This window comes from Calonectris borealis, chromosome 13 (genome assembly GCF_964195595.1).
Source record: "Calonectris borealis chromosome 13, bCalBor7.hap1.2, whole genome shotgun sequence".
Classification (NCBI taxonomy): domain Eukaryota; kingdom Metazoa; phylum Chordata; class Aves; order Procellariiformes; family Procellariidae; genus Calonectris; species Calonectris borealis.
In genome coordinates, this window is record NC_134324.1 from 55,040 (window position 1) to 75,881 (window position 20,842).

The window sequence follows — 20,842 nt, forward strand, 5'->3', positions numbered from 1 at the left end:
AAAACAGAATGCAAATAAAACTGCTGGATTGAGGAAAGTGACCATTTGTCTTTCTATGGACATTCTAGCCAAGAATATCAGAGCACTTTACAGAGATTGATGAATAGACTCTCAGTCTTTCCTCAGCCAGGTAATTATTTTCCTTTGGCTTCTGTAATGTACTAAGCACTGTGTTTTAAGTTACGAAGATAACAGTTATATCTCAGCACTTTGGAAGGTCTCTTCCAGGATCTGTCACAGTGTAAATTCATGATCCTTCACTTGTATGCCCAAGCATTTACCCTGGGGTTTATCCGCTCTGATGGTCAGGGCTGAAGGATCAGCACGTTAGAATGAACATTAAGCTCAAGGTCTAGACAGTCAGTAGGGAAATCGGATTCTGCAAACACAAACTTCTGTGTGTTACAATGTACAAGCAGCAGTACCATAGTCTTAGCAAATATAGTGGGCCACTCATCAGTCAGTAGTGTGAGGCTGATGAGAACAGGGCAATTATTCTGGAGTATATTACAGAAATCTTATATGGAAGTACTTAACCTCAACACAGATCAAACTTGCAGGTGTCTGGTCTGGGACTCTGAAAAGGAAGTGAAAAAAAAAAATGGACAGAATGCAGAGGAGAGCAATGAAAATGGTAAGAGTTTTGGGGAACACGAAAGATGGCTGAATGCAAGACAGTGTGGCCGTATTTACATGGGCATGTGGTAGATCTGCTTGAGTTAGGGCTTATGGTCACAGAACTGAATGTCTTGAGCCAGTTGCGTCTAGGGTTGCAGACTAAAGGGCAAGTGGTCCCCCTCATGTATAAATATCTGTGCCTGGAAAGCTAGAAAACTAGAGTATGAGGTAATAAGCAGACAGTGTGAGCCATTGGGGTGTTGTGCTCTGGCTCCAGCACTGAGCAAATCATATGATATAGACGTAGCTCATAATAATAACAGTCTTTCAGTGTGAAGAAGGTGTTAGAAGAGCCATCATAGCAAATAATCCACTAGGTCAGCTGAGAGAGAAGCCTAAAAAGTAAACTATTTAATGAGCAACACAGAAAGTTTAGGACAGATTTCAGTAAAATGTCTGACTACAGAGTGCTTCATTAGGAAAGGCCATCTGGGAGGTGGAGTCGTCTCCGTATTGCTTTTAAGAACTACTTAGATAAAGGTGTCTCCATACTAATCCAAGTGCTCAGATCCTTGCTTTGAGGTAGGGGTTTTGACCTGATCAGGGTTGAGTTACCCTTACAAATGTGGCACATAGCCTGCCACTACAATGACCTGCTCCTGCTTCTTTAGTGACCTCTCAGCATGGCCAGGGGCCTGGGGACTGGATTAGTTGTCACACATAAGCGTGGATTTAAGTGTCTGCATTAGGTTCTCAAGCCAGAGAATGCACTCTTGAGAGGGCTGAAAAATGAAAGTATGTGTCCTGGCAGAGGAGGACCTCTCACCAGGAGTCACTGAGAATGAAAAAGGGTAGGCAACAAGGAGGGTTTGTCTGGAGAAGGGATGGGGCCTGAGACTGGAGTGGAAGCTGGGAGGAAGGCAGGCAAACAGATCTAAAAATAAAGCTAATTTGGAATTTTTGTCTATCCAAGGCTTCAAAGGGGTAACTCCTACTTATCTGTAAATATTTCTACTCCTGCTCATTTATTTTAAAGAAATTGAGGTGTGTTCTCATTCAGTTGCTGATGCATTTATATCAAATATTGTCTGGAACTTTCCCATTTATTAAGTGTCATGATGAGGAATCACACATCTTCTCTTGTGCACTCAGCTGAGCTAAAACTAAAACTACAATCAAAATATCACTTGCTACCTTTGGAAATGACATGCATAGTCTGAAACAAATGCAGAAAACCTACTGAGAAACCAGGCACAAAAATGAAAGCAAAAAAGAAAAACGCAAAATGTTCTGTGTAACAAAAGAGATTTAGGCCTATAGAAGGGAATGTGACAGGCTAACATTCCCTCTACCTTCTCTTGAGTTCTTGTCAGGAAGGAAAAAAAGGCTTAAATTCCTGAATTCTGATACCAGGCCAGTCTCCAAAGAACTTTTGCTGGTATATACCTTCTCTGCCCTGCCCTGCTTGCCTAATGATGATGTTTAAGCAAACCTTTTGTAACTGAGGCAGCAAATGTTTATCAGTGGGATTTTCTTTTTCTTACACAAATTACATTGAGTGGTCAATGTAATGTAACGCAGATCAGACCCTGTCCCCGGCAGTGGGAGAAGCTGAAACTCCCCAGGGATGCAGTTTGGCCCTTTTTTCCTGCTTTCACTCATCACTGGAAACAAGTGATCCAGGAAATCAGGTCAGTCATAAAAACTCTTCAGCACTCAAGGATGACATCAGAACCAGTGCACTGCAGCTTTCTGCTCATTTTTCCTTGATAATAATAGCTTTAGTCATCTTTTTAAATGCTTTTAATTCCTAGTGATGTAAATGGGAATTTGGAATGAATGCAGACTCCAGTATCAGACTCCCATTTATTTTAAAAATTGGGTGCTTTAATAGCAAAAATTATTAGTTTTCATTAAGCACAGATAAGCAGGTTTTTTTTTTTTTTTGTCCCCTTTGGTTTACCTGTGTTCTCCAACCTGCTCTTTACTATTCTCTTGTTCTCTGTGGCAGTCTGTTTTCTCTAAGTGCTTTTACTGCTGCTTCTATTTACCACTGTTGACCCTTGTGCTGCTTTGGAGCATGGACCCCATTTTTGTATACACCTGTAAAGTAATATAAATTTGCATGAAGTTATGAAGCCAACATAAATCTTGGAAACTTAATGCCATGTATTACTCCAATACTTGGTAACTGAACTCACATAGTCTAGGTAAAATAGCTGGTTCTGAGCTGAAAACTGATCTTGGAAACTCTTCACATGCCATAGTACCCAGCATTTCACATGGAAGTTTTGTGCAGTATAATGGACTCGAGGTGTTGGGAATCACCCTTACCAATTTTCTACCCGTTTTTTTTTTCCCCAGGGAAGTTGTAAACTGAAGCTGTGGAGAGGCTTGGATGAAGGGTGCTGGAAGAAATAAAAAGCCAGAAAACACGCTTCAGAGCTGAGCTGCTGTGACTGAGGTTTGTCCTCAGTCTGAGGCAGGGAAGTTCCTAATAGCTGGAGTGAACAGCCCCAAACTGAGATTCCTAAAATAGCCATAGTAAGGAAAATAGCTGAATTGATTTTTCTATGTCCTGCCTTTCACTCTCTTACTATCTTAACCATAATAAAGATAAATCCCTTGATAGATTGCTGTTGACCAGCTACTGAAGCACCTGGGCTGATTCAGGATGTGAAGCAAGCCACATTCTCTCAAGGATTAATAGTGAATAGTTTGATTACTTTTTTACACTTCATTAGTAAATTGGTATTTGCTTTTCAATAAATGGTTTTCATGAGAGTAGACATGCCAGCTCTAAGACCATGTGAGTTGTAGGTAGTTGGTATCTCTGAACAGTGAGATCTTCCCTGTCATGAATTTCATCACATTAGCGTCTACAGTCTTAAGCTATGGAGCAGGATCCCTTCATAATTAGCACTGTAGAAATCCAAGGACAAAAGCTGGTGCATCCTGTTCCAAATAATTTACCTAAAGATAAGGCAAGAAATAAGAGGAGAGAATGAAGAAAAAAGATGAGAGCACTGGACATCATGAGAAGCAGTGGTTGACGTTCACCAACTTGCCTGAGCAAGTGGCAGTAGTGATCAAAAATTCCCCTCAGACAAAAGATTATTAGTGTTGATAATCTATTTATTGTTAATTATAATTAATAACCAATAGTTACAGAGAGTTAAAAACTCAGATAACTTGCACAAAACATCTACCTTCTTTTTCTATCAACTCCACTAGACAATAAATTAAGAAACAAATTGAAGGTTTCAAGCATTACAAAAATTATTTCGGAGTCTCTTATGAATCTTCCAAGTAATGATTTTGAGGATTTATCTGTATTATACAAATGCAATTTTTGCAAATGCACTCTTGCTGGCATTGCAGAAGATGTATTTCTGGAACAGATAATGAATAAGCAGTAGTTGTGAATGGGGAGATGTTTTAGTTATTTTCTGCATTATTTAAGGACTTTTCCCTATGATGTCATGTTCTTCAATTAAAGAAAAAAGAAGATGAAGGAAAATGGTGGTAGGCATCAGCATCCTCTTCATCATCTCACAGCTTTTGTAAAGAAATTAGAACATTCAAGGTCTGATCCTGATATAATTTGAGTCAATTGCAAACTCTTGCTGCCTTAAAAACTGAAGACTGTAGGATTGAGCCCTAAGTGAGCTGTGTGCTCAAAGGGGGCAGGCTTCTTTAATGCATGATTTAAATAAATGAACTAATTGATTTGAGGGGGTAGGAGACAAATCAGCTACATTGGGCCAGTGAATCTTGTTGCTAAGACACTGAGGGAGTGAGAGCAGGCAGGGTGAGGATATGAGAGGAAGAGAAGGAAAGTCCCCTCTAACAGGAGTGGTGAGAATCCCAGCCAACGTTTGCAATGTTTATCCTACTTTTCATTTCTGATTTTACAGGTTAAACTAAAAGGTCGAGGACAGAAAATGAAAATGCAGATGTTCAGCTTGTTACTTTACTCTGCTTTGAATGACATAAAGAAAACAACTTCACAAAGTGTTATAAAATATTTGGAAGTTCTTAGACAGGAAGTGAGCCAACCCACAAGCATTAGCAATTATTTTTCTCTCCATGTTTAAAAAAAGGACAGAAAATACTACATCTACATATTTCAAAGTACTTCAAAGCGGTCGCAAATACTTATGGTGTGTTATATGAATTTAGGAGTACTTTTAATGATATAATACAGATGTAGGGATGCTGTTAACGTTACATAAACAATAGCTGAGGAACAATTCCTATCACCTTTCTTTCTTATGTCTGGGATACAATCTTCCAGTCCACTCCTGCATTGCTAAAATTCAGATCACTTATCTGTTTGGGCTGTTCTTGTTTTAATAGAGAGGATGGCGGCTCTCTCTTCACAAGGAGCTACATGCAGAAGACAAGGGGCAATGGGTAGAAGTTGCATCAGGAGAGTTTTCATCTCGATGTAAGAAAGACATTTTTTATGGTGAGAACAACCTCCCCAGGGATGTGGTAGAGTGCCCATCACTGGAGGTTTTCAAGATGCAATTGGACAGGGTGCTAGATAATGTCATCTAGGCTCCCTTTCCCAAGAAAGTTTAGACCGGATGATCTTTCGAGGTCCCTTCCAACCTGGGGTGTCCTGTGATTCTAATACTTCACCCATTGTATTTGGTTTGTGTGGCAAGGGTTTGGTAGCGGAGAGGCTGCAGGGGCGGCTTCGGAGGGTGCCAGAAGCTTCCCCCATGTCAGACAGAGTCAGTTCCAGCTGGCTCCAAGGCAGACCCGCCGCTGACCAAAGCTGAGCCCAACAACAACGGTGGTAGTGCCTCTGTGATAACATATTTAAGAAGGGGTAAAAACTGCTGTGCAACAGCAGCTGGGAGAGAGGAGTGAGAATATGTGAGAGAAACAACTCTGCAGACACCAAGGTCAGTGAAGAAGGAGGGGGAAGAGGTGCTCCAGGTGCCAGAGCAGAGATTCCCCTGCAGCCCGTGGTGAAGACCGTGGTGAAGACCATGGTGAGGCAGGCTGTCCCCCTGCAGACCTTGGAGGTTAACGGTGGAGCAGATATCCACCTGCAGCCCACGGAGGACCCCACGCCAGAGCAGGCACATGCACCCTGAGGGAAGCTTTGGATAGTTGGACTAGATGATCATTGTAGGCGTTACGGAAATTACGCATGCCAGCCACCATAACAGGGTTCGACTCTAGGTTTCTGCATAAGCTGAAAGACAGATTTCTTTGTGAAAGTACTTTTTATTAATAGCGCTACAACTCAAGCTGGTGCCTCCGAAGATGGACCCTGAAGAAAGAAATCCCTGGGCAATTATATCCTCACAATCTAAGTTCCCCACCCCTCACGCGATAGTTTGGACCAATAGTAATATTAAGGTCTGGGGTCTTCTTGCTTTTTTATTGGTTTGATTTATTTGCTGTTTTGTTACTAAGCGGTTGCCAAGTGTCATCTTCTTATACAATAGCACATCCTCTTAGATCGATTTTGGCCGATTCTGTAGTTAGCTATTCGGCATGTTGTAATATGTTGTTACAGTTCATATACCACAATCTATAGGCTTTGTCTACTCTAGCTATTAATGTTTAAGCTGCTAGCTCTAAGTTTTGACTAACTTTTTCTACAACAGTATGTCCCTTCCAACTGAAAATATTCATTCTATTCTATTCTATTCTATTCTATTCTATTCTATTCTATTCTATTCTATTCTATTCTATTCTGTTCTGTTCTGTTCTGTTCTATTCTAAGCTGTCACCCCGTGGAGAACCCATGCTGGAGCAGGCTCCTAGCAGGACTTGTGGCCCCATAGAGAGGAGCCCAGGCTGGAGCAGGTTTTCTGGTAGGACCTGTGGCCCAGCAGGGGACCCACGCTGGAGCAGTTCGTAAAGAACTGCAGCCCGTGGGAAGGCCCCACGTTGGAGAAGTCCGTGGAGGACTGTCTCCCGTGTGAGGGACCCCACGCTGGAGGTGGGTAAGAGTGTGAGGAGGAAGGAGCGGCAGAGACAATGTGTGATGAACTGACCGCAACCCCATTCCCCGTCCCCCTGTGCCGCTTGGGGGGAGGAGGTAGAGAAGTTGGGAGTGAAGTTGAGCCCGGGAAGAAGGGAGGGGTAAGGGGAAGGTGGTTTAAGATTTGTTCTTATTTCTCATTATCTTGCTCTGATTTAGATTGGTAATAAATTAAATTAATTTCCCCGAGTAGAGTCTGTTTTGCCCATGACAGTAATTGGTAAGTGATCTCCCTGTCCTTATTTTGACCCATGAGCCTTTTGTCATATTTTCCCCACCCTGTCCAGTTGAGGAGGGGGAGTGATAGAGCGGCTTGGTGGGCACCTAGGCCAAGGTCAACGCACCACACCCATCAAAACATCATTGGAGCATATTTAAGACAGTCTCTTGGGACTAGCAGCTGCTTTGTGTAAGCCTGTCTTTCCCCTTCATTTCCCCAGAAGAATGAGACTTTAAAGGTTTTTATATAGTTTAATTTTTGCTTTATTTATGCAATACACATCAGTTTATATAAAAGCAAGGTCAAAGAAGTACCACTTGTGCTCAATATGCATAAGGGTCAAAAACCAGTTGGGTGTGAGGTGTGTTAGGTCTCATATAAAGTAATGTAAAAAATAGAAGTATAAACTTCATTATTTGTACAAAGCTACAAATAATTAGCTGTGCAGAATAACGAGGGGAAGAAATTACTTAAAAGCATTCAAAAGAAATGAAGGCTTGAGGTGAACTGTATTTCATATCAGTAGGTAGATTCCCATTGCTTTCAACAGGTTTTAAATCAGACTCTAGATAAATAGCAGTCTTCTGGAGCATGCAATTAGCTTGAGCTCAGTATCCACAGGAAATCAGTGCCTGCTGTGGTAACATACCCTGTGCTTCTCTCAGTTGTGGAATCAGCATGTCTATTTTCTAGTGCTCTCTTCCCTATGCTGCCTTTGAAGTACTGTGAATCTTCTTTGCTGTTTGTATCCTCTCAACTCTCCCTGGTTTTGGTAATGTAGCGGCATTTTTTCTCCCCACCGTCGAAGAATACAGTCCTTTATATGCTGCTTCTGCTATTGCTGCCAAATTTCTAAATATTTTTTTAGTGTAACTTTCAGCAGACAAAATGATAGAGGAAGAAGAGGGAAGTACGTACTTTCACAGCTGCTATCAGGTGAGGTAGCAAGGTGAGGAAAAGGCACAAGGTACCCTAGAGAGATTTGTCAGTGTTCTGAAAGATGTACACTCTGAGATCCCTAGTGCTTCTAGGATGAAAATCCTTTTCCAGATTGCAAAGTCAAGAATCAGTACCTCATGAGGCATGTTGCTTTGAGAGTAGAGCAGAAGGCCAGAGGTCTGGACATCAGGATTGCTCTTTCAGCTCGGATGCTAATACTTGCAGTTCAAGCACATTCAAATTGGTAGCATTCAGCTTTTGCTTCACGGCTTTGGTTAAGTGTCTTAATGTGTTCGTGTTTCACTTTTCCTTGTATACAAAATGGGTCTAACAGTTCTTTATACGGTCTGAAATCACTGCACTGATATTCAATGTCTGTTCTGCTGCTATTTATAAACTTTGATATGTGGGATCCAAATAATGACCAGTTTTTCCCAGCATGCGGATTAGATTTTTTGAAGAGAGCTAAGGGACTTAAGCACAAAACTGCCATTCAAAAAAAATCTTTCAGCTAAGCCTGAAAAATTCAATCTGGTTTCTATTTGATCCTTTCTAAACCAAAAGCTAATAGGCACATACATTTCAAAACAAGTTGCAGTATTATGCAGAATGAAATCAATGCTAAAATACTTCCCTGCTCCATTGAGAACAGGATTGAATTTTGTTGCATGAAAAAAAATTAGCCGCTTCCATTTAACAGTCTTAACGTCAGTCCACAGAGCCTTGTCATTGTGACGACAAATCTGGTACAGAACAATTCCGACTGCAAGAATGATTTTTTTCTCCCCCGTAGGTAATAATCCCGGCTAGAGCAATCAATTCTACAAGACTGGATGTAATGATGAAAATTTTTCTTTCTTAGTATATGCTAGATAGAACACACTAATGTATATTCTTTTCTAATTTCTTCACTATTTTGTTAAAAAAAAAAGTAATTCTGGGTACAGAATACCTTGAGTATTTTAATGTGTTAATTAATTAACACATTAATTAATTAATGTGTTAATTAACACAGTGTGCAGTTCTGGACCCCACAATTTGAAAAGGATGTTAAGGTGCTTGAACACGTCCAGAGGAGGGCAACCAAGCTGGTGACAGGGCTGGAAGGCATGTCCTCTGAGGACTCTGGGTTTGTCCCGTTTGGAGAGAAGGAGGCCGAGGGGCGACCTCATTGCTCTCCGCAGCTTCCTGGGGAGGGGACATGGAGAGGGAGGTGCTGAGCGCTTCTCCCTGGGATCCAGGGACAGGACGCCTGGGAATGGCTCAAAGCTGCGTCAGGGGAGGATCAGACTTGGCATGAGGAAACATTTCTTTACCTGGAGGGTGGTCAAACACTGGAGCAGGCTCCCTGGAGAGAGGTGGTCGATGCCCCACGGCTGTCAGTGTTTAAGAGGCACTTGGACAATGCCCTTAGTAACATGCTTCAACTTTTGGTCAGCCCTGAAGTGGTCAGGCAGTTGGACTGGATGATCGTTGTACGTCCCTTCCAACTGAACTAATCTTTTATAAAAAAATGTGTGCAACATGTTTTATGAAACAAATAGCATTTAAAGAAATATTAGAGAATAAAGACTAATGGAGAAGAGCCCCCAATGAAACATACAACAGGACTGAACTTTGGCTAATGTACTGCTGGATTCGGTACAAGTCACCATAAGTAGAATGGGTAGCAATGTTGTCAAACCTGAACATCAGAAAATGGATGAGTCAAAATGGTGCATCCTAAGTTGTGAAATTTGCTTTAAATTCCTGAGTTTTTTAAGTGGAAATGGATTCTTTCTGTATCCCATTGGGTTTTTGAGCCTTCAAAATGTATTCAAGTCACATTTGCAAGATTTTTTGCTACAACTGGGCCACCCCAATTGTATTGGCCCACTGTATATTTTAAGGGAAAGCTGATACTGATTTCAGGAAGCTTTGGGACGCCGAAGGCAGTCATCAGCAACACTGAAGCTGATAGGAGGCAACTACATGCTAGCCCTGAGATCTTGAGAGCATCTAGTCTTTAAATGTCAAATTCATGCAAAGCCTAAAGTGTTAGCAGATTTTTTTGTTGATCTTTCAATATATACGGTGTGTAAGAGTTTGAGCCATTAGCATCCTAGCGAACTAAAGGTTTAAGTACCTGCCTATGTTAATCTTGGCCCATTCCAAAGGTGTGCCTAAATATATATCTGAATTTAGTCATGTCCTTTATTTCATCCTCCATTCCTGTAATCTGCAGAACCGGGAAAACACAGTATTTTCACCCGTACTGCCTGCCATCCGTCTGCCCTCCCTAATCCTCCCCACCTGGTTAGGCGTCCCCACGGGACAACGCAGAGGGAGGCCGTCTCCCTCCTCCCGTCCTTTCCTGGACCCGGGCACACGAGCCGCCTCACGCCTTGTTGCCAAGGAACGGTGCCGTTAGCCGGTACGACGTTGGTTACGAGCACGGACACGCACCAGCAGTGCCCTCGCTGCGCGCGCGCCCCGCACAGCACCGGCAGTCGCCTCCCCGCCCCGCGCGCCGCGGCGCCCCCGAGCGACCGTCGGCCGCGCACGTGCGCACGCTCGCGCGCCGCGGAGGGCGCGCGGCTCCGGCCCCCGCGGGCCGGGAGGGAACGTGCCTGCGCCGCCCCCGCGCCAGGCGGGAGGGGGAAGGCTGCCGCGCGCCGCGCCGCGCAGGCGTCGCGTGCGCGGTCTCCGGGAGCGCGCAGGGCGCCGCGAGGAGCCGGGCGCCTGCGGCAGCGGGGGCTGGGCGCGGTTGCTAGGCGACGGCGCCCGGGCAGCGGCGTTGGCCCGGCTCAGGCGCAGGCAGGCATGAGGTGGAGGCAGCGGCCCCCGGGCTCCCTCCGGCGCTGAGCCCCACTCCCACACCTTCCCCCGTCCTTCCCCGTCCCGTCCCGCCCTGGCTTTGCTCCTCCACCCCCCTCCTCCTCTCCCCTCGCTCCGGCCTGCCCTTCCCCCTCCATGCGGCGGGAGCGGCCGGAGCGGGGCCCGTGCCGCGGCCGCGCCGTCCCTCGCCTCTCCGCCGCCAGATCCCGCAGGGAGCCGCGGGCGCTGTCTGCAGCGACGACAGCGGGTGAGGCCCCGGCTGGGGGAAGGCGGGTGGTGAGGGAGGGCGAGGGGCGGCCCGGCGGGGGGGGCGCCAGCGCAGCGCCCCGGCGGTGGCGGAGCTCCCTCCTCCCTGGCAGCCGGCGGCTCGGCGGAGGGGGTCTGCGTGCTGGGAGAGGCCGGTGCGACGGCCCCTGCCGCCCCGCCGGGCGGTCTCCGAGCCTGGCAGCAGTCGTGGCGCGGCCTTCTGCCGCCCCCCCGGCCTGGCTCCGCGGTGAGAGCCGCCGCCTCTCCCGGCCACGCCGCCGCTACACCGGGGGCGCCCCCGCCGCCCTGCGCGCACGGGGAGGGGCGGGCGGAGGGGCGGCTGCTCGGCCTGGCCTCGCCTCTCCCTCCCCCCGGCGTGGCCGCTGTCCTTAGCGCGCTGCGGACGGCCCCGCGTCAGGTGCCGCCTGAGCGACGGGGGCGCGGGGCCTTCGCGCCGGGCTGGCGTAGTCGTTCTCGCAGCTGCCTGCAGGAGCATTCCTGGGGTCCAGGAGGCTGTTGTGGCAGAGCGGTCGAAATGGCCTAGACAGTGGGTAGGGAATCAGGAAATTCGCCTGGTTTCATCTAGTAATGGTAAGTGCCAAGGAGGGATGGCGAAGACTGCGTTAGCACGCTGTTTAAGAAGGTGTTCAGTGTCTGAACGAAGGGTAGCAAGAAACTTGCATTAACGAAAGCGAGGTGGTGAAATAAGGAGATGACTTTTGTAGAGGATACCTGATGATCACTACTCGCATCCTTCCATTTTGCTTTATAGTGCAAATGTGAATAAGGAACTGGTCACTTACTGCAGTATACGTGAGGTTTGAGTTACTTTTTCTAATTGGTTCATTTAAAAATGTCATTTTTCATAGATGTCTGCCTTTCTAATTGTCATTTAATCCTTTGGAGATTATATTTCACAAGAGCTGTATATTTCCTTCAAAAGTTAGCAAACAGTAAAATTGAATCAAAAGCCATATTGTGTTTTCTTAAGTTGATAAATGTGGATCTAAATTTATTCAGGTTTATTGAGATACCTGTGATACTTTTTTACTTTTTTTAAAATCTTGCAATGTGTTTCAGTGATTAGCATGTATTGTCATAAATGGGAAGTAGGAATAGAAAGAAAATTAAAATACTGGTCATTTATGAACTTCCATTATGCATATCAGTAGTTCTGAATGCCTGGGAGTGTGCAGCATTCCAGATCCATCTGATTTCTTATGCTTGGTATGTTTGTTTATTGAAATGGATGTGTCTGTCAAGTAGACATTTTTCTACAGGAGGTATCCTTTATTGATGAGATACATCTTTTGCTTGCCAGATGTTATAACTGGGCTATGGTATGTGAACTGAAAAGTGTATTTCACAAGTGTAGCTAATGTCACTTATAAAATTAACTTTGCCTCTTGCTGGAAAAATGGGTTAGTGGGAATGTCAAGGTCATCCTCAAATTTGGAACAATTTAACTGCAGTTGGATTATGTCTTTTCTTCTTCACTGTCATATGTTTTCCATATATCGATCCTGTGGCTGTTGACATTTTCCAGACCCGTGATCTGTTTGTCTTCTAAAATGATCTAATGCTTAGCGAGTTTTAATAGAAGCAATCTGTAAAGCTTCCTAAGTCAATTTCATTTGAATGACCTCTTTAAGATGTATTTAAAAAAAAGAAAATCTAATAGCATCCAAACTCACTATTCAGAAAGAAAGGAAACAAAAGGTGTTAAGAGAGTGAATGGATACCAGTTACACTTTATATGCAGATGAACTAGAATCGTAGAATAGTTTGGGTTGGAAGGGACCTTTGAAGCTCATCCAGTCCAACACCCCTGCCGTGGGCAGGGCCATTTTCAACTAGATCAGGTTGCTCAGAGCCCCGTCCAACCTGACCTTGAATGTTTCCAGGGATGGGGCATCTACCACCTGTCTGGGCAACCTGTGCCAGTGTTTCACCAGCCCCGTTGTAAAAATATTTCTTCCTTATATCTAGTCTAAATCTACCCTCTTTTAGTTTAAAACCATTCCCCCGGTCCTGTCGCAATAGGCCCTGCTAAAAAGTTTGCCACCATCTTTCTTATAAGCCCCCTTTAAGTACTGATAGGCCGCAATAAGGTCTGCCTGAACCCTTCTCTTCTCCAGGCTGAACAACCCCAACTCTCTCAGCCTTTCCTCATAGGAGAGGCTTTCCATTCCCCTGATCGTTTTCATGACCCTCCTCTGGACCCGCTCCAGCAGGTCCGTGCCTTTCTTCTGCTGAGGGCTCCAGAGCTGGACGCAGCACTGCAGGTGGGGTCTCACCAGAGCAGAGTGGAGGGGCAGAATCACCTCCCTCGAGCTGCCGGCCACGCTTCTTTTGATGCAGCCCGGGATATGGTTGGCGTTCTGGGCTGCGAGCGCACATTGCTGGCTCATGTCCAGCTTTTCATCCGCCAGTACCCCCAAGTCCTTCTCGGCAGGGCTGCTCTCAATCCCTTCATCCCCCCACCTGTATTGATACCGGGGGTTGCCCTGACCCAGGTGCAGGAAAGTAAATTCTTACTGTCAACTGCTGTGAATGAGGTAAGTTCTGGCTCTCTGTTCTTTGATCTTTCTGGATGCCTTTTCCAATGTAAATTATTCCATTGTAGACATCTACTGGTTTTGACTTTCCTAGCCACTTTACAGTTTGCAACTGAAATGTCATTTTGTTAAACATTTATAATTCTACTATAGATCTGTGAATAATAGAAATAAAACAAATTGCTTCTGTCACTTGCACTCTGTTACTGTTTAGATCAAGAGCAGAAGTATTGGAGCTTTTGGGAATAAGGAAGGCAGCAGGTAAGTTCAGTTATGGAAGCAGGGCTTGGAAAGATGAAGAAATGTAATTTATAAACTCAGAAGAAGTTTCCAAGTGTTGCCACATTGTAAATTAGTTTGACATATTGATTTGTCCATCTCATAATGTAAAAAAAAAAAAAAAAAAAAGCTGTAATGCTACTAGACCTCACACACATCCCCGAGAATGCTATCTTCTTTTGATCATGGAATCTGTGAGACATAAAGGGCTTTGAAGAGCCATGTGTACATGGATGGACAAATATATATTTTTATATATATAAACTTACATTTTTTGTAAATTCATTGTAAAAGGCTATTTTTTTCTAGGCATTATAAATGAAAAACATGTTTGAGTAATAACTCTGATATTTTAAAAAATTCTTTACATCTGTTAATGTGGTTTTTTTATTTCCTGTGAATTGTCCCTTTTTGTTGATAAGCTATATTTGATACGATATATTCATGGTAACACAGATAATTCATCTGGAAGTAGGAATACCACGACCACTTTTACAGATCTAGGCTTTCTGATGCCATGATATGTGGTATTGTGTTTGTTATATTTCAGATTTAGGAAACATATTTGGAAGTGCAGAGCTAAGCAGTATAGCATCTCCTAAGATGTAGTTTTATTGTTTTGAGGTGAACAATTTATTCATGAGATTGGCCATAATAAGAAAAACTCTTCATTAGGTGGCAGTTTTGATTCAAATATATATGTTCTTTCTATATTTAAACAAGTACTCCAGCTAAGTGTCTTTGAGTTTTAAAGGTAACTATTGTATTTCATTTTCTTACATGAGTTACTTTTGACATTGCTTGCTAGAAAAGCAGGTTGAATCACCATATCAAAATAAAACCTAGGCTTTACATGGTTTGTTGTGGGCCTCTTCTAGAATTTCATTAGAATATCATGATACAGTATAACTAAAGCCTTTTACAAATCCTAGCATAGGCCAAGGCACTTGTTGGTTACATAGTTGAAATATAAGAGCTCCTTTTCCACATTCAGTCCATCTGGAGAGAGTCCCCTCATCGAGATTAATATCTGTTCTGATTATCTGAGTCAACTTCTATTTCAGTGGTCTGGAGTAGAATGCTATAACAGGGACAGAGTATGAACCTTAGGCTAAAGCCAAAAGTTTAGACGGTAATTATTTTTAGTAAGGGTATTCACAAGAAATTTAACATATATGCTCCTTTAATGAGCCTACAGACACCTCAGCCAAATCACATAAAATCAAAACTAAGTCTGAGAATTTCAACCTAAAAACCACATGTGATTGCCCCCTTTGACCCCTCCCACCTTTTTTTTTTTTAAGATCAAACACTAATTTCAGATTCTTTGCCAAGTCTTTTCCTTTTCTGATTTCTAGGTTGTCCTGAGTTAAAAAACAAAAAAACCCCCACCCCCTAAGACAAAATAACCCACCACACCAAAGAAACTTCCTCTCTCAGGCTTAGTCCATATATAGATCTCTCTTTAGAAAGGGAGAGATGAAGTTGCTGGAGCATAGGGATTTGCTGTTTTCATTTTTGAAAGCAAAGCAATAGGCTTTTTCTCTTGTCTTCTTGAAGATGACTTTCCAGCTGCTTCTCCTTGGAAATGAGCACTGTTGTCATGATAAGAATGAAGGAATCTTAGAATAAAAGAAGAATTAGTTTGGATTGGACTTCAGGAGGTCATCTAGTCCAACACCTTGCTCAAAGCAGATCTAATTAGCGACAGACTGACTTTGTTTTTGCAAAAGCAAGGTAACAGGTGTGAAAATCTAAAGTCACAAGATGCCTTTAAGCTCCTCTTGCTGCTTTCCATAAATGTACTGTTTGATGCTTACTGAGCGAGGTGTCTCCCTCTGCTTCTGGCATTTTTTAGTAGCTCTAGAAAGCATGTGTCCTAACAGCTGAGTACATCCTGCCTCTTGTTGGATGGCATAGCATGTGAGGATCTACCCAGTATATTGAGACCTTTAGAAACAGAATACCCTTTGTTTTTCAGGTTTCTCAAAGATTGCTTCTGGATGAAATTTTTGTTAAAGGAACCAGGTTTAGTCTATCAAAGTAGTGTTCTAAATATTCAATTGCAAAATTAGAATTAGTGTAAGTTAAGATGATAAGATGCATCACATCCTTGATGTGTCTTTGACTTAGCTGCAATCACAACTTTTTTTTCATTCCCAGAGCATTAATGAGTCATTTAGATCTGCAGACTAGGTAGTACAGAACAGCCTGCTATCAGAATGTGGATTAGGAGAACCAGTGTATTGCTTTGGTTTTAGATCTGAATACATTATCTCAGTTTATAAGGAACTGCTGACAAGTAATCTTTTAAGGGGTTACACTCCTGCTCCTATTTTATGTAATGGTGTCAATTGAAGTGTAAATGTTGCCTTGGTAGGGCAACAGACTTTTTGAGTAGCGATAATGCCAGCTGTAACTGCTTAAGATTATTAGAAAGAGAAGATTGGTGGAAAGAGATACTGTATTATTGTCAAACACCTTTTTTTGAATGCATCTTTACTGTCTACTTCTTTCTTTTTTTTTTCTGTCTTAGGAAGTGTGGTTGAATACCTAATGCAATGGAAATATTCCATTTCCTTCCTTTCAGAAGTCTGGCCTGTACTTTATACTTGTCTTGTGCTCAGTACTACTTGTTCTTTCTAGGTCAAGAAATCAGTTAACTCCATACCCAAATCATGTATCTTAAGAAACAGCTAAAACGCCACTTCCTCTATTTATAATTCCATCTATGTCCATCCTATCCCTTTGAATTCGTACTTATGAGTGTGACAAAATGAATGAAATTTGAGGTAAGATGCTTAAATTCTATACTACCTATACGTTTCTCTTCAGTTCCTACTTGATTTGTAGTTGACTCCTTCACAAGCGATTTCAAGTCCTCTATTTATGTGACATGCTAGACCCAGCTTGCTTTTATGTATAATCTAATACTGATATCAATGATCATTTGAAGTATTACTGAAATAAATTTGAAGTACCTCAAACATTGAGGTGATATTGTAGTTTCTTAGTACAATTTTTTGGTTCAACAAAACTCCACAATATGCTAAGAATGAGGTGAAAATGGGTACCTTCCTACCAGGTTTTCTATTCTATGATATTATTTCTATTCTATGTTTTGAATTAAATCCTGTAGTCATCACCAAAGCAAAATGATTTCTTTGCAAGTTTAGGCTCAGTAAAGGCTGTAGATTTGGGCCTAGGGATTCATCACTTATTTGCACAGCAAAGAAAACGTTTTATTTAATGTTCCAATCTACTGTGACCTTAGTGTTTAACAGGTTTTATTTTGGATTTTCAGAAGTGGCCATGGTTTCTCAAACTTCTAGCTAATCGAAATGCTTTTACTCATTTCCTGTTGTCTGTTAACAGGATCATGTTTTTCTTTTCCTGGCATTGTCTGAAATGGTCTCTAGGTTAATTTCTGAATCCTTTATGAAAGGTTAGCCATGGAAAAGTGCCACAGATGTTCAGTCATACTCTTTAAACTTGTCAGACAATCCTGCAGGGCAGATACCTAATGTTTGTGATGTACAATACTACAGTTTGAGCAGAGTTAGAAAAATGAAGTTCTGAGCACCTTCTTTGAGGTCTTACTTCTGATGCAGCGAAGTGCTATGCTTTTCTGTTTAGTGTCTTGCTTGTTGAGTGGAGGTTGAGCATAATAGCGTAGTAACTCAGTACCATTTTTGCTAAGCTGAAGAAGGAAGTTTTCATCAAGGTCAGCCCAAAAAAGATCTGTAACTTTGTAACCTGCTGGAACTCAGTGGCAGATGTGGGAAGTTCTTTTTTTTTTTTTTTTTTAAGTCTTGATCACTAGAATTGTAGTATTTCGTCTAATTTTGCTCAAATAAAAAGACCATAAAAAGGCAGAGTTGTGCTCATTAACTTTCACAGTCTGGGCAGTAAGTAGTGGGTCTTGGATGTAATTCAGCTGAATGTCTTGTCGTTGCTGAATGACACTGTCACTCTCTGATGCCTTGTACAGTAGTCCAGCCAAACACCAATCGCTTGCATTCAGCAATGTTGAAATGGAAAGTGAGAAACTGAGGTCCTTAGGGGGGTAGTAGCACCATTACTTTCTTGTATGACAATGCTTGTATAAGGTATTTTTGTCTACCATGATGGTTCTTTCTTGCCTTTGTGTTGCAGTATGTTGTTCCCCTTTGCACAAGTGCAATTATTTTTTTGAGATGCACTGTAAACTTGATCTGTGTTTAAAACCAAACATTTCTCCCTTCACTCCCTCCTCAAAAAAACCCCACCCAATCCCGTTTCCAGCTGGCATGCATGAGCCCATCAGCCGCTTCGTACTGTAGGGAGAGTCATAGACAAGTAGGTTCCTAGCTTAGGTGTTTTGGTTAAGAGTCTATGGCAAGATTGCATCAATCTAGGTTTTCATACCCACAGATATTCTCATCAAATTTGAAAATTAACTGATCTGCTAGCTCAGTGGCTTACCTTACGTCATTGGCAGTGACCCTGAATTTCCATAGTTTTCGCACACAGCATTCATCATTTGTTTTAAACTGAGCCAACTGTGGTAAAGGGATTTCAGGGACAGTGGGCTAGAAGTTGGCGAGGAAGAACAACTGTGTGACTTAAGTTTTTGCAGCATTTGGGAAGGAAGAACTCTATTTCACTTTTCTAAATTGGTCTGTGAAATGTATCAAGTGATACATTGACAGATTCAGAACTTAAATATATATATGGACGTATCTATGTATGTATGTATGTTTGTGTGTGTATGTATGGTGGGTTTTTTTCCCATCACTGTTCTGGCTAGACAGGACACATGTAGGCACAAAAAGATACAGAAGATCAGAAAGGTTAAGCTTAGTGGTATTTCTAAAGTCATTACTAGTTTTATATATTCTGGTGTGTGGATTCTTCAAATTCAGTCCTCTCTGCACAGCTGAGGACACATTACAGGTGTTCCCTCAGCATTTGTTGAGAAAGAATATCCCCTTCAAGGTTGGGTGTTGGTGATGATTACATTCAACTTAACTGGTAAGTCAATGCTGAAAATCTTCCTTTGCTCTTTGCCTCTGTAAGAGAAGTGGGTTAAGTCACATTCCTTATTGCTCTACTCCAGAGGTGGTTAAGGGAGGGAGACAGATGCAGAAACAGAAATGGCAAATTTGCTTTTCTTCTAAAATACTACATCTGAATTGATTCAGAAGGAGGAAGCTTCTAAATAAAAATTATTACTAACCATAGCCAGCAGGCTATTTTTAATTGCGGTTTCAATATTAATTTTCAGGACAAGGTGTTCACTACTGGTGTTACCTGCTAGTACTTTACTTTAGACTTAATGTATATCAGTGTTTTATTTCAGATAAGTCATAATGAGTAGAAGAAGTAAAATACTTTTCTTGATGTTGTTCCAAGTTTGGCTTGATAAAAGACTATACAATATTAGGCCTTTGATTTGCGTAAATTTAAGGTTTCTCTGTTCATCAAAATGACAGTGTTGAAACTTCTCATTAACATGTTGAGACTGACGTTGCATAGTAAGGTAAGAAAAAATCCATTAAACTGAATCAAAATGCTGTCATTTGTATGACTTTAATTATCAAGGGACTAAAAACTCTGATCTGCCATTTTAACGCTTCTGTTAAAAATGCTATTTGACTTAGTGCATACTCTGGGAATACTGATTATACATTTCTGTAAATGTATAAATGAGGGGTAGATCTGTGCTCAAGTCTTTGGTTTAGACCATCTCTTCTAGAACGGAGAAATTAGTTGGTTCAATTTATTAGATTAAAAAGTACAAAACCTATTTGAACATGTGTTCATTTTAAGTATCTTAAAATAAGAGTATTCCTTTTAAATACGGAAGATTCCTCACTCCTCAGTGAGCAAAGTACCGTAAGTGATGTTAATGCCAGATGTTTGCATCAAAAGGCAGCTTCTTTTATCTTGGTTAAAGCCTGATATACTTGTTTTCCTTCACTGAGTGACTCGTATGTATTTTGGACTTTTTATGGAAGCTGTATCAGAATATATATGCTATACATCTGTCAATGATTTGATGCTTATATGAGTGTTGTTTGCTAAGTACAAAAGCTCTTAGGGCAGTTGTAATAAAACTATGTAAAATACAGTTTTAAAGGGAATAAAAGGTCAGAATTCTTTATTCCAGGTTCTGGTAGATAAATTCAGAGTGCTTGGTCATATGATCTTGTGGACATTAATGCGAGGTGCACTTCAAACTGTGACTATAAATTATGAATATTATATTTTTGCAAAAGCATCACACTTTGGAGTAATTTTAATTTCAAAATGGCCAACTTAAATAGGAAAATTTTCTACAAAGCCTACTTTATCCTGTTTTCCTACAGTCTTTCAACAATTGACACAGTAAATGAAAATTAAATGTGCTAAGCTACCGCATTTGTTACATGCTGAAAATAATTCATTCTAAGGTTCAAAAAATAAATTGGTGAAAGTGATTAATTCCTGTTGAATTACAACATATGTATTATAGTGGTATGCGTGTGTAAACTGTAATGTATTCCTGTTATCTGTGTTTAAAATAATAATAAATATGGAAATCTAGTGGTTCGAGGTGTATAAACATACAGGCAAAATGGTACAAATCACCAACCCTTTTTCTTTTTATTAAGGACGAAAGAGAATTGCACATAATATCATGCAGCACAACTTTTCAAATTTTTTTTAATCCATTCTGAAATACCCAAATGTTAATTTTAGAATATTTTCTGCTTTCTTCAGTTGTGAATCTGTCTCAGCAGATGTGTACCACCTAAGTGTGTAATTAGAATGAGAAAAAGCTACCATTTTTATTTGTGACTCATATACTTTGTCAGCTTCAAGTGCTTCTTTGTCAGTAGATGAAATAGTTCACTACCTCAGAAAATATTCAAAGCAGCAAGCAGTAATGTGTAATATCTGTACCGCTCCTGAAATAAGAATACAACAAGAAGATTGTGTCTTCAGTGCCACGAAAATGCCAGTGTTGAGTTGTGTCACTTTTTTCATGAGAGCTGTAGAAATGCAGTTTTCAAAATTAAGGGCTAATCCAAAGTCCAGTGCCATCTATGCATCTTGAGCTGCTCTTTGCCTATGTCCTCTGACAATACCTACTGCCTAACAAGTACTGTTTTGTCACATTCCTGAAGACTT

At 41.8% G+C, this 20,842-nt stretch overlaps 1 protein-coding gene across 15 annotated transcripts in view; it reads left to right on the plus strand.

Annotated features, from left to right (window-relative positions):
• The window catches only part of ZC3H12B (zinc finger CCCH-type containing 12B), a 61,764-nt gene that overhangs the window by 19,151 nt on the left and 21,771 nt on the right, over nucleotides 1-20,842 (plus strand). For 4 of the 15 annotated variants that reach the window (XR_012675478.1, XR_012675482.1, XR_012675481.1 and 1 more), the window contains one exon: nucleotides 2,983-3,192. The exons of 3 other annotated variants lie outside the window; for them this stretch is intronic. The gene's annotated coding sequence lies outside the window, so the exon portion shown is untranslated. Of the gene's footprint in view, nucleotides 1-560; nucleotides 580-2,177; nucleotides 2,310-2,982; nucleotides 3,193-4,535; nucleotides 4,551-4,977; nucleotides 5,567-10,391; nucleotides 10,852-19,095; nucleotides 19,209-20,842 lie in introns of those variants that run through there. 8 more of the 15 variants (XM_075161846.1, XM_075161848.1, XM_075161845.1 and 5 more) reach the window with 6 other exon arrangements.